Source organism: Egretta garzetta, unplaced genomic scaffold, assembly GCF_000687185.1.
Source record: "Egretta garzetta isolate BGI_Z169 unplaced genomic scaffold, ASM68718v1 scaffold155, whole genome shotgun sequence".
In the NCBI taxonomy this organism is placed as follows: Eukaryota; Metazoa; Chordata; class Aves; order Pelecaniformes; family Ardeidae; genus Egretta; species Egretta garzetta.
This window is the reverse complement of record NW_009259613.1, coordinates 1,577,802-1,590,351: the sequence shown is the minus strand read 5'-3', so window position 1 is coordinate 1,590,351 and position 12,550 is coordinate 1,577,802.

Below are 12,550 nucleotides of genomic sequence, written 5' to 3'. Positions count from 1 at the left end.
TCCTGTGAGATTGCTGATGTGGATATAAATTGTGTTTGCCTGCACATGCACGGGAGAGGCAGAAATGGAAAGAAGAGACTGAATATGTCTGTGGAGAATACAGCTAGGGAAGGGAGCTGGAGAAACTTGCAGAACTTGCCAGCAAATGGATGCAGATGGAGAGAGAAATCAGAGCTTTTTATTTATTTGATTTTTGGCTACAGTAGGCCAAAAGGCCTGTGCAGCCCTATCAACATAGCCACCAGAGACCAGACATGTTTCATGTCTATCGTGAGCTGGCCAACACCTAATAGTTTTCCCACAAACTGGTAAGAGTCAAACATAAGAAGGCTCCAGTGACGACTTTTCTTTCCACATTGATGTGCTCACAGAAGACAGTGGCCCAGCAGGGAGTCTCAGAGATGACTTTCCACATGTTGAAATTCTATATTTCTATATATTCTGATTTCTGAGGTGGATAGCACAAGCTGATCCTACCTTTGGTCCTGGTGTCCCTGGTCCCAACACTGCTTATGGAGGACAAGTTCTGAAGTCCCCACACAGCCCTTTCATCCAGAAAGAAAGAGGTGGCCTACAGAAATTGTTCCCTTTTACACATTGCTGAGATACTGGACCAGCCCCATAGGGCTCCACAGAACTTGCATCTTAGTTTGGAGCCCCCAGCAATCAGCAGCTCTGCTGTCTGAGGCGGAAGAATGAAGCAGGTTCCCTCACAGGCCTAAGCAGGTGGTGAAAGCTGTCTGGCATGAACACAAACAGCAAATGAGGTAGGAACATGCATCACCCACAGACAGCATGTTGCGTTACCAGGAACTAAGCGCAGATCACTAGTCTGCAGGTATAGACTAATTATTGTTCTAGAATGGCATCCATAGGGAGGTAAGGAAAGGGCATACTAGAAAGACAGGATGGTATTTAGGACCAAAGGCCTTTATGCTAAAGGACTCCTGGCAACTAACTTCTGATTTGCATGCAGTAGATACCTTATTTTGGGAGAAGAAGAATTTAGCTACATAAACATAAACCATATCTTGTTAGAAAGTTTCTGAGCACCCATAGTTCTATCTGGAAAATCTCAATGAGTAGCATTATGTGCTGCTGAGATGCCCAGTATGAACACAAAGCACCTCCAATGCCCATGCAAAATCCAACATATTGGGCTTGCCATGCATGTATTTCTCAGTTAACTACACTTCTAACCAGACCACAAAGCACTTGTTTCATGTGCATCTGTCACTTGTACTGCTGACATGCAGTGGATCTGTAAGCACTGAATAGTCACATCACTGTGATTTCTTGTCAACCTTTCCTACTTTATGCAATTTCAAGGAAAAGAATACAAGAGGATTTTACCAATGTTGTGTCAACCAATTTACTACAATAAGTTCAAGGGTTTTTTAAGAAAGATCTTAAATTTTAAACATGGTGGATTTCAAATAGATCCTTGTAACCAGTATGCTCTCCTTCCTCTACCACTTATCATTGAAATATCAGAGGCAAACAAGTAAAAAAATTCACTGCACACAGTAAAAGTATACAGGAGGACCATGCCAGATAATTTACCACCTAGACGTTCTCCCAATACTGAGAAGAGACAGTAAGAATGATACTTCAGGAATGATACAGAAAAAATCTTTGATGTTGTGGTAACAGAAAAAAGAACCAGAGCCCATCTCTGAGTTATTTTCATAATCAGAAGAAACTGTAAGTCTGAATTGATGAGCAGCCAGTGGCAACCGAGCTGCTTTCTAACATCTGACAAATCAGAGAGGAAATGAAAAAAAAATCTAAAAAAGAGGTATTGTAGTACTGAAGAAATATGCACAGAGCACTCAGAAAATAAGGTAAAGAAGGAGAAAGCCTGAGAAGGAAGATAAGAATATTACACATCATTTTCACCCTGAACCAGAAGTTGACTCACCCAGATTCCTACACAATGCCCATGAGACTATAGGAAATAGAAGTTTTTTGTGTCCTGTAATATGCTCACCTGAAAAAAACCCACCTAAATATTTATTCTCAGGACTCTGAATACTATGCATTGTTGGATGACTCTGCAATGCTGAGTGCACCATTCAACTGGTGTGTATGGATTTGTCTTACACTAGAGGAAAAACCTGAAAAAGCAGGTGAAAATAGAGCCACTCAGAAGAGCAAAAAATAGCATATTCTGTCTCAAATTCCTTTGCTGTCAATTTATGTAACAGAAACTCATAATTCTGCAGAATGTGTGTGTGTGTGTGTACATATTTGTATAGAGAGTGAGGGAGAGAAAGAAAGAAAAGAAAAATAGGAAGAATAGAAGTTTGGATATACCAGATAGACAAAAGGTAAAGGACTCCTCTATGGCTAACTGCCAGTGGTCATCTAGCTGGCAGCCTAATTAAATAGCATTTCTTAAGGGTCAACACTGAGGCTGACATTGTTTAACATCTTCACCAATGACCTGGAAAAGGGGACGGAAGGATCCTGAGCAAGTTTGCATATGACATGAAATTGCAGGAAGCACATGATATGCTCAAAGGCAGGCCTGTCATTCAGATTGACCTTGACAAGTTGGAGGAATAGGGATTTATAGAGAAAACTGACCCAAGCTCTTCTCTGAGATGCACAGCTTAATGACCAGACTCAAACTGAAACAACAGAAATTCTGACTGGAGAGGAAGAAAAGATTCCTCATTCAGAACAATTAAGCAGGTTGGCCAGAGAGATGGTAGGATCTACACCCTTGGGGATTTAAAAAAAACATCAGGACAGGGCCTTGAGCAACCCAATCTAGCCTGTAGTTAAATCCACTTTGAGGAGGTTGGACTACAGACCTTCAGAGGTCCATTGCAAGCTGATTTTTTTTTGTGATGCTGTAATATTATTTATAATAATAAAATCATAATATCCTTGCTTACTAGTGTCTAAATAAAACAGTTGTTTCAAGTCTGTCTTAAATGAGTTGTTTCCTTACCGTTATTGCATCCCAGGGTACTGGGGATAGGAAGCAGGAAAAAGTGTAGCTGTATTTCCACCCTGAATTGTTGTCTCTTTAGCGAGAAGAGTGGGATCCTATTTGTCTGTGTTTCCATTCTTGGGGTTATGAAGTACTCCATAGACCTTGTGCATTAGACTGTCAATAGGGGAACACCACAAGAATTTGAAGTCTGCAAGAGAGGCTGAAACAAGATATTCCGCTGAAAGACTGCATAGAAATTCTGCATAGAAAGTACTTCTGCATATCACCACAGCTGGGATAGGTGGACGTAGCACATCTCCCTGGAGTAATATTACTAATTTTATATTTTTGTTCAACATCAGGTAAGACATTTGGATGCCAGTAAAGCCTTTGAAAGAGTTTAATGTAGGCGAAGTATTAGTTATACTAGTGAAAATTAATATTGGTACAAGAACTGTAGGGGTGTAAGTTTGAAGAGAAAAAAAACCCAAATCAGATGAGAGGGATATCAGGCCAAGCAATTTCATTTATATGAATCCTTAATAATCATTCCAATATAATTTCTTAATTTTTATGAATGTATTTCACATCAGATTAAGTCCATGATAATAGAATTTTCTGAGGACACTACGCATTGTCCATTAGGAACTGCAACAGCATACAGAACAACTTGGATATTATAGCAAATGAAGTGACAGCATCTCAGTGAACAGTAATGGCTCAAATCCAGGCCGTGCAAATAGTTACAAACCAGTCACAATGTTTAGAAACTCAAGACAAAGGTGGCAAGTGGGATCTCCAGTTGCAAGAGGAGATGAGCTGTCTGTAAAGTTAAAGAAACTAAGTTGCCATTATCCAAAGCACAGGTAAAAGTCATCTGGCATTTCCTCATCTGGTATTTAATTCATGTACATCCTCAGTCCGGGATTTACTGCATGATAAAAGTGTGCATAATTACATTAATATGCTTTCAAAGTCAGCCAAGACACCTAAATCAGACAAGACTTTTAAAGAGAGGGTGCCTGGCAACAAAACTATAGCTGCTCAGCCTCTCTGAAGATAAAGTTACCTTCAGATGCATAATAAGCAACAGAATTATAGGATTATCAGTCAATTAACTAAAAGTGCAAATACCAAATATAGCTTTACACTACCCAGACAAAAGTTCTGATTAAGTGGTTACAACTTTGTGTTATTTTACTTGTCTGTTTAAAGCCTCCCTCCCTTCTTCTTCTAGTACATGAAAAAATGACAGAGATAGATGACAAAATTTAAAACATTGTTCCCCATTCTGGAAAAGGAACAGATCCAGATGGTCACCATTTGATACCCCAGACTGGACTTAGATGAACAGATGAAATCTCATTAAGACAGATGAATCTGTCATTGTCAGTCACTCACACATTCTCTTCTTTGTGGAATCATTCAGTGGGACTGAAGGAGCTGGATGCCAGGCTACATTTTTGCTCCTTCAGCCTTTTGTTCCCTGCCCAAGAGATGTCACAGAGTACCAGTCTCCAGCTCTGTCACAGCCATGCCTGTGTCTGGCCATGGACTTCATTAATCTGTAGCCTGGCCTGTAGACTTTTTTCCCAGCTTGACCTCAGACCTGCCTTGTCACTGTAATCTGGCTGTCAACCCTGGGTCTGCCCTGCTTGCTTGGCTGGTAAGGACCCTGTCCTGCCAGTCTTGTTATCATGCTCAGCCCCTGGCACCCGTCCCCTGGGGGGCAACTGGCCCTCGATGCTCCCTGACATTGTTCCCAAACCCATTCACTCTTAAGCTTTTGAAAGACTCCACTGTTTTGGAAGCAGGCAGACAATACTGGCTTTTTCTGTATACTCCAACATAGCATGTGAACAGAGGCAAAATCTGGCTGTACAGTCCAAATGCTGTGAGCCTACACAACTTTTGGGGGTATGCTGATATTTTTTCCTTAGGGCCTTGTGTACATTATCTTAGCATTAAAAATATAGTAAGAATGTAATTTTTTTTCTTAACTAATGTCACTAATTTTAGCTGGGAAAAAGCTTTTATGTAAGAGTTACACCCCCTCATTGTACAAAAATACTTGTTTCCTTGTATTGTCTGCAAGCAGCAGAGCTTAATTTAAGTAACTACTTTTCCCTAAAGACAATCTTAGTTACACTGAAAATCTCAATGAGTATTAGCAGCTTGTGACTGGAAGGCCATAAAGGAAATTTACAGAAATCTGAGGCCCCTCTTACAAAGGATACATTTCTAATGATAGTATGAATCTTGTGCTTATTCTAAAATAGATTTAAGAACACCCTGACATGCAAGTCTGAACATTCTGTCCTAAAACTGAGTAGAATTAACTCATGAAGAACATTGGTTTTTCATGTATCGGTTTTCATCTAATGAAAATTTAGCTTTCTTTTCTGATTGCTATAGAAAAAAAAATTGGTAAATTTGATGCTCTCTTCTGAGCTTCTTAGGAATTGGTATGAAAAAACAAAATTTACTCTTTTCAGTGGTCAAGTCTGACCGGTAGCCTTCTTACCTGAAGCTCAGGACTGAGATATTTCATTCGGATCATACTAAGTTTAATTTACAATTGATGGGTGATACAAGATAATAAGTTGTGGATTAGTCGGCAGTTTCAGAAGTATCTCAGTCTTCAGTTTTTGCCCACTAACCTCATCAAAACTACTGTCATATTTCTAGCACTAAATTCAAAATGAGTGCTTTTTTACTTGGGTAGATTTGGAAGTTTGCAGGAGCAAATTTAACATGAGCAATGAAATTTTCTTTTCTGTTTTCTGTCAGTGAATTGAACTAAAAACCCCAATGATTTCATTGAAATTTACTTCTTGATAGATTCCTGCACTTAAATTTAATGATTACTTCATCATGGCAATCCTTTTTGATTTTCTGTTTAAGGCCTTCCTCTCACCTTGTTTAGTTCAAAATGCTTTTTAGTTTTGTGAAGCTTCTATAAACAAAAGCATGCATAAATTACAACTTCTACTTTTTTCCTGACAAATAAAGTATGATCATCTGAACAGGCATTAATTTCTAAGTTTGTGATCCATTTGTCTTTGCCTGCAAAGATGGGATCTAATATAAAATTTCCTCTCATTGGACATATTTTTTGCAGTATGAAATTGTCATTCATAAAAGCAATTCAGAGAGCAACCTGGTATGACTTTTGGGGAGAGTACTTTCAACATCTGTAGTATCCTGTGTCAAGTGTTTCCATAGTTTATCTGAGTATTATGTAAAGAACTATTTTTGTTTGTTTGTTTTGAAATGGTTACTCTGCGACTTTATTTGAAGTCCTCAGTTCTTATGTCAGAAGGCAAAGTAAACAGTCCTTCATACAACTCAAGTTCTGATAGACTTTTATAAAAACACCTTGGTCACCTCTCTTCTGTCAGAGTTATTACATGCTTTTGCATGGATCACCTACCCTTGTTTCTCGTCCTTTATGCTCTTCTCTGAATCTTTCTGATTGTGCTATATCCATTTTTTAGACTGCTGAAGTGAGAAGAGGGAAAAAAGAACAACTTACAACATATAAGATGCAAGGATGTGAAGAGTTTATACAGTGGCTTACTACCATCAAATATAATTTCAAATAATTAATAGATTCAAAAATAATTTGGGGATGAGGAAATGGATGACACACACAATGTAACTGCATATCTTTCAGTCCTCCAAGAAACTAAGTTAAAATTACTTAAGAGATTCACATTAAGGTTTCCATAAGAGGATGCTTTTTTATCTGTTGCAGCAATATTTCAAACTGTGGTCAGTGGACCTTGGCTGGCTGCCAGGTGCCCACCAAGCTGTTCTATCACTCCTCCTCCTCAAAGGACACAGGGAAAAAATAAGATTAAAAAGCTCATGGGTTGAGAAAAGGGTGAGGAGATCACTCAGCAATTACCATCACAGGCAAAACAGACTCAACCTGGGGAAATTAATTTAATTTATTGCCAATTAAACAGAGTAGGATAATGAGAAATAAGAACAAATATAAAACACTCCTCCCTTCTTCCCAGGCTCAACTTCACTTGCAACTTCTCTACCTCCTCCCTCCAAGTGGCACAGGGGGTCAGGGATTGTGGTCAGTTCATAATGTGTTGTCTCTGACGCTCCTTTCTCCTCATGCTCTTCCCCTGCTCCAGCATGGGACCCCACCCTCAGGATGGGAAGATCACAAAGGACCCTCCTGGTCTCTTCTCACAGAAGCCACCTCTGCAGCACCCCCCCACCAAAACCCTGCCACACAAACCCAAGACACTATGATAGGTATGTGTTGAATGCCAATTGCAAATAATAAGCATTATTATAATTTAGCGATGACAGGACTGAAACAAAACCGAAGTTCTAAGTACAAAACAACTGCAATACAAAACAATGACTAAATCAATCCACTTTTAATGTTTATTTTCTTGCTATCACTGAAAAGATTTGTAGCATATTAAATACATAGTCATTGGCATCAGAGCACTGGCTGTGAATACTGAAAGAAACCCAAGATTCCAACTATGAAATAAAACCTTATCTTTCAAAACAATAAATAATTTTGCAGCTTACATAACATAGTTTGAATATTTTGTTTTCTATTTTCTTAAAAATATTGATAAAAGAATCAGGGCTTCCTTACCTACTAACGAAAGTATTTAACCCCAAAATAATATGTACCTGAAGACTTACTGCGGGAATTTCTTTGTTGAAAAAATTCTAGTTATTTGAAATGTTCCACTTTTTGAACTATTCCTCCAGAAATCTACAAAGCAGAAGTGTAACATGCAAGGACCAACATCCACTGAAATAAGCAGGACTCTTTCCTTAACTTCACTTTGATGAAACCCTAAAAATATCTAGGAAGAAGGAATGGGTGACACAGTATTTTGAACTAGTTTCTACTTCCTTGCACAGAACCCAAGACAGGAGCAGTTCAGAGTCTGCTGGCCTAATACAGAATAGAATCATAGAATCATTTAGGTTGGAAAAGACCCTTAAGATCATCAAGTCCAATAGTAAATATAACACTGCCAAGTCTAACACTAAATCATGTCTCTAAGGGCCACATCTACACATGTTTTAAATACTTCCAGGCGTGGGGACTCAACCACTTCCCTGGGCAGCCTGTTCCGATGCTTAACAACCCTTTTGGTGATGAAATTTTTCCTAATAGCCAATCTAAAACGCCTCTGGCAAAACTTGAGGCTGTTTCCTCATCCTATTACTTGTTACCTGGGAAAGAGAGACTGACATCTACCTCACTACAACCTCCTTTCAGGCAGTTGCAGAGTGATAAGGTTTCCCCTCAGCCTCCTTTTCTGCAGACTAAACACTCCCAGTTCCCTCAGCCACTCCTCATAAGACTTGTTCTCCAGACCCTTCACCAGCTTCATTGCTCTTCTTTGGACACACTCAAGCACCACAATGTCTTTCTTGAACTGAGGGGCCCAAAACTGAACACAGTATTTGAGATGTGACCTCACTAGTGCCAAGAACAGGGGCACAGTCACTTCCCTACTCCTGCTGGCCATACTATTTCTGATACAAACCAGGATGATGTTGGCCTTCTAGGCCACCTTGGCACACTGCTGGCTCATATTCAGCTGGCTGTCAACCAGCACCCCTAGGTCCTTTTCTGCTGGGCAGCTTTCCAGCCACTCTTCCCCAAGCCTGTAGTGTTGCATGGGATTGTTGTGACCCAAGTGCAGGACCTGGCACTTGGCCTTTTTGAACCAATTGACGCCGGCCCATCAATCCAGTCTGTCCAGATTCCTCTGCAGAGCTCTCCTTCCCTTGAGCAGATCAACACTCCCACCCAATTGGTGTCATCTGCAAACTTACTGAGGGTGCACTTATCTCCTCATCCAGATCATTGATGAAGATACTAAACAAGACCGGCCCTAATACTGAGTCCTGGGGAACACCACTTGTGACCAGCTGCCAACTGGATTTAACTCCATTCACCACAAACTCTTTCGACCCAGCCATCCAGCCAGTTTTTTACCCAGCAAGGAGTACACCCATACAAGCCATCAGCAGCCAGTTTCTCAAGCAGAATGCTGTGGCAAATGGTGTCAAAGGCTTTGCTAAAGTCCAGGTAAACAACATCCACAGCCTTTCCCTCATCCACTAAGTGGGTCACCTTGTCAAAGAAGGAGATCAGGTTAGTTGCCAACCTCCAGTCAACTGGGACCTTCCTGGTTAGCCAGGACTGCTGATAAAGGATTGAAAGTGGCTTGGTGAGCACTTCTGCCAGCTCCCTCAGTACCCTTGAGTGGATCCCATTCGGCCCCATAGACCCATGTGTGTCTAAGTGGTGTAGCAGATTGCTAACCATTTGCCCTTGGATTACAAGGGCTTCATTCTACTTCCTGTCCCTGTCTTCCAGCTCAGGGGACTGGGTACCCCAAGAACCTTTGGTCTTACTATTGAAGACTGAAGCAAAGAAGGTATTAAAACTTCTGCCAGCTCCCTCAGTACCCTTGAGTGGATCCCATTCGGCCCCATAGACCCATGTGTGTCTAAGTGGTGTAGCAGATTGCTAACCATTTGCCCTTGGATTACAAGGGCTTCATTCTACTTCCTGTCCCTGTCTTCCAGCTCAGGGGACTGGGTACCCCAAGAACCTTTGGTCTTACTATTGAAGACTGAAGCAAAGAAGGTATTAAATACCTCAGCCTTTTCCTCATCTTTTGTCACTATGTTTCCCCCCACATCTAATAAAGGATGTAGATTTTCCTTAGTGTTCCTTTTGTTGCTAATGTGTTTATAGAAACCTTTTTATTGTCTTCTACTGCAGTAGCCAAACTAAATTCTACTTTGGCTTTGACCCTTCTAATTTTCTCCCTGCATAAAGTCACAACATCCTTGTAGCCCTCCCGAGTTGCCTGCCCCTTCTTCAAAAGGTCATAAACTCTATTGTTTTTCCTGAGTTCTAGCCAAAGCTCTCTGTTCAGCCAGGCTGGTCATCTTCCCCACCAGCTTGTCTTTCAGCACATGGGGATGGCCTGCTCCTGTGCTTTTAAGATTTCCTTCTTGAAGAATGTCCAGCCTTCCTGGGCTCCTTTGCCCTTCAGGACTGCCTCCCTCTGCAAGCAGCAGCCTCCTATCAGTCAAGCACCTTTGAGTCAGAGGTGCTTGAAATCCAACAAGCAGAGTTTTGATTTTTATTTGCTCATAATATGAAGTTCTAACCTCTGACTGCTATTTCTGGCTAGCAGCAGGTATTTCTGCTGCTTCATTTAGCTAGTTCACACCTTGATTTTATGTAAATGGTAGTACTTCTCTACTGCTTTCTTTCAGCACCTACACATTCTTTAAATGAAATAGAAATTCTTATTCAGAGTTCTTTACTAATGTAAAAAAAAAGTGGTATTACTCATGAGTAATGAAAACCATCCTTAAGTTTGTCCCAACTGCTTCAAACACTAAATTGAATGACATCTTAAACATCAGCCAGTCCTTTAAGCCTTTGTTTATGCAAGAGCTCTCCAGGAAGTATGTGGAAATAAAATGATGGTGCTGGATTAATGCGTTTCTTTCACACTTACTATAGTTGACAAAATTCTCTGTTATAAAGCTGAGACTGCCAGAGATCATGGTGCTGTGATGTTGACAAGCTGTGAAGATGGTTAGGCATCTTCATTTCCTCTGCAGAGCCTCTCTAATTGCACGTGTCATCAATTTTGCCTTCAGATACTGGTGGTGAGAGGATGACACTTTTGTGCTATGAATGACCACCTGAGTGTTTGCACAGAACTTCTTTGGGAACATCAGCATCTGATTCTTTCTGTTCTTCATTCATGAGAAACAGGAAGGACAGTTTATGTTGTCTCTGTGAGCAACAGTACGGAAATCATGTCTATGTACTGCTGGCTATTTCAGTTCTGCTAAATAAACACAATAACCCTGCAGGCATAAATTTCATTCTTTTTAAATGGCTCCATTCAGCAATGAGGAGCACAGCTACCAACAGTGGCAAATTTTCTGTTTTATCATCAACAAGAGACCAAAGTCTCTATGACTCAGACCTCATGGCACAGACATCTTAACCCTGTATAAGTCTACTGTTGAGCTCACGGGGATTTTTAAATTCCAGATTTATAATACCCCTCTTTTAGATCCTGTTTGCCCTTCCTAGTGCCCTCCCATACCCATGCATCCCCTCTGAACTTTGATGTGCTCATCACCTGAGATAAATGAATCAGAACTTTGGAACTTACTTTCTCTCTTACTTTCTCTCTCTCTTGGCTAATCAAGTGTAATTTTTTTTTTAAAAGCCATATAATTTACATTATTATTTCATACTCTTAAATTTTAAAATCTAGTCTTTGTTGAGTGTTAATAGAGTTTAAAAATATCTTAAATGGAGTTTAAAAATATTTTCTTCTTGTCAAGGAATGGGAACTTAACATAAAAAGTAACATGGCAATACTGAATTTTCATAAGTTTACTTGCCTAATTCTGCATGTTATCAGAATCTGAAGTATTGAAACTTAATAAGCTTTTATAGAAGTATAAACAAGTAGAAAATTTGGGCATCTTCAATGCTAAAACAGAATTTTGAAGACAACATTTTCACTAAAGTATGAATAATCACAAGAAACACTGAACTCTTCTGAAAACATCTTGTTCTATTCACTTCTTTGTGATAGTGTGTGGTTTCTTTCTGCAGAACCCTGCCCTTAACTATCTCACCTAATAAAGTGCCTTGTCACCTGACCTAACCATGGTCCCAAACTTCTCAAATCTAAAACAAGTAGCAGTCAGCTCCTTTCCCTAGGAAGGGCACTTCACACACAAAATTTACTCACCCCAGACGTAGTGATTCATTCCAGTGACACTGTCACTTAAACTCTACTCCTGCTCTAATGAGTATTTTATTATATTGTTGTTAAGCTCTCAAAGTAAAGATTGAGAAAGCCTGAAATACTGTTTGATCAGAGCACTTATACAGGAGTTACAAGCTTCAATGTCTTAATCAAGGTCCAGTTAACCACGCAGCTGTATGCACTACTATTAGCAAGAAGGAAGATTTAATGTGGCTCTGCAGATGTAGGGGAGAATAGTGACTCCCCTGATGAATATGTGCAAACTACTAAGAAGACAAGACTGAAAAAGCAATTTGAAGTACCTGGATAAACTGTGAGTCAGTTTCAGGCAGACAAAAAGTTGTGTAAGCAGCAGCAACACTGCAAAGACCATTCAGTAAATTAAGTCCAACAGCATGAGCTAAATAGAAAATAAAACACAAACTAATTCACCCTTGTGCAACCATCTATCCTGTGTACTAGATACCCAATGATTGCTATGGAAATGCAACAACACAATCATAAGTTACTATCTTAACTTCTGTTTCTCTAAGCCATCAAAAGCATGGCCTGCAACGCATGGTCTTCTAACTCGCTCTCTGTATGAAAATACTGTGTAAGTGGTAGATGCAGCCAGCCATGATGATAAGTGATGTTAAATACTACCCTTAGAAGTCCTCTTTACGAATGCTTGAATGGAACAAAAAGCTTGTTATCCTGCCATGAATAGCACGCTCCCACCAGATGCTGTCTGAGCGAGCCGAACTGGTATGCTCCCTTTTAAAGAACTGGTTCTGTGTGT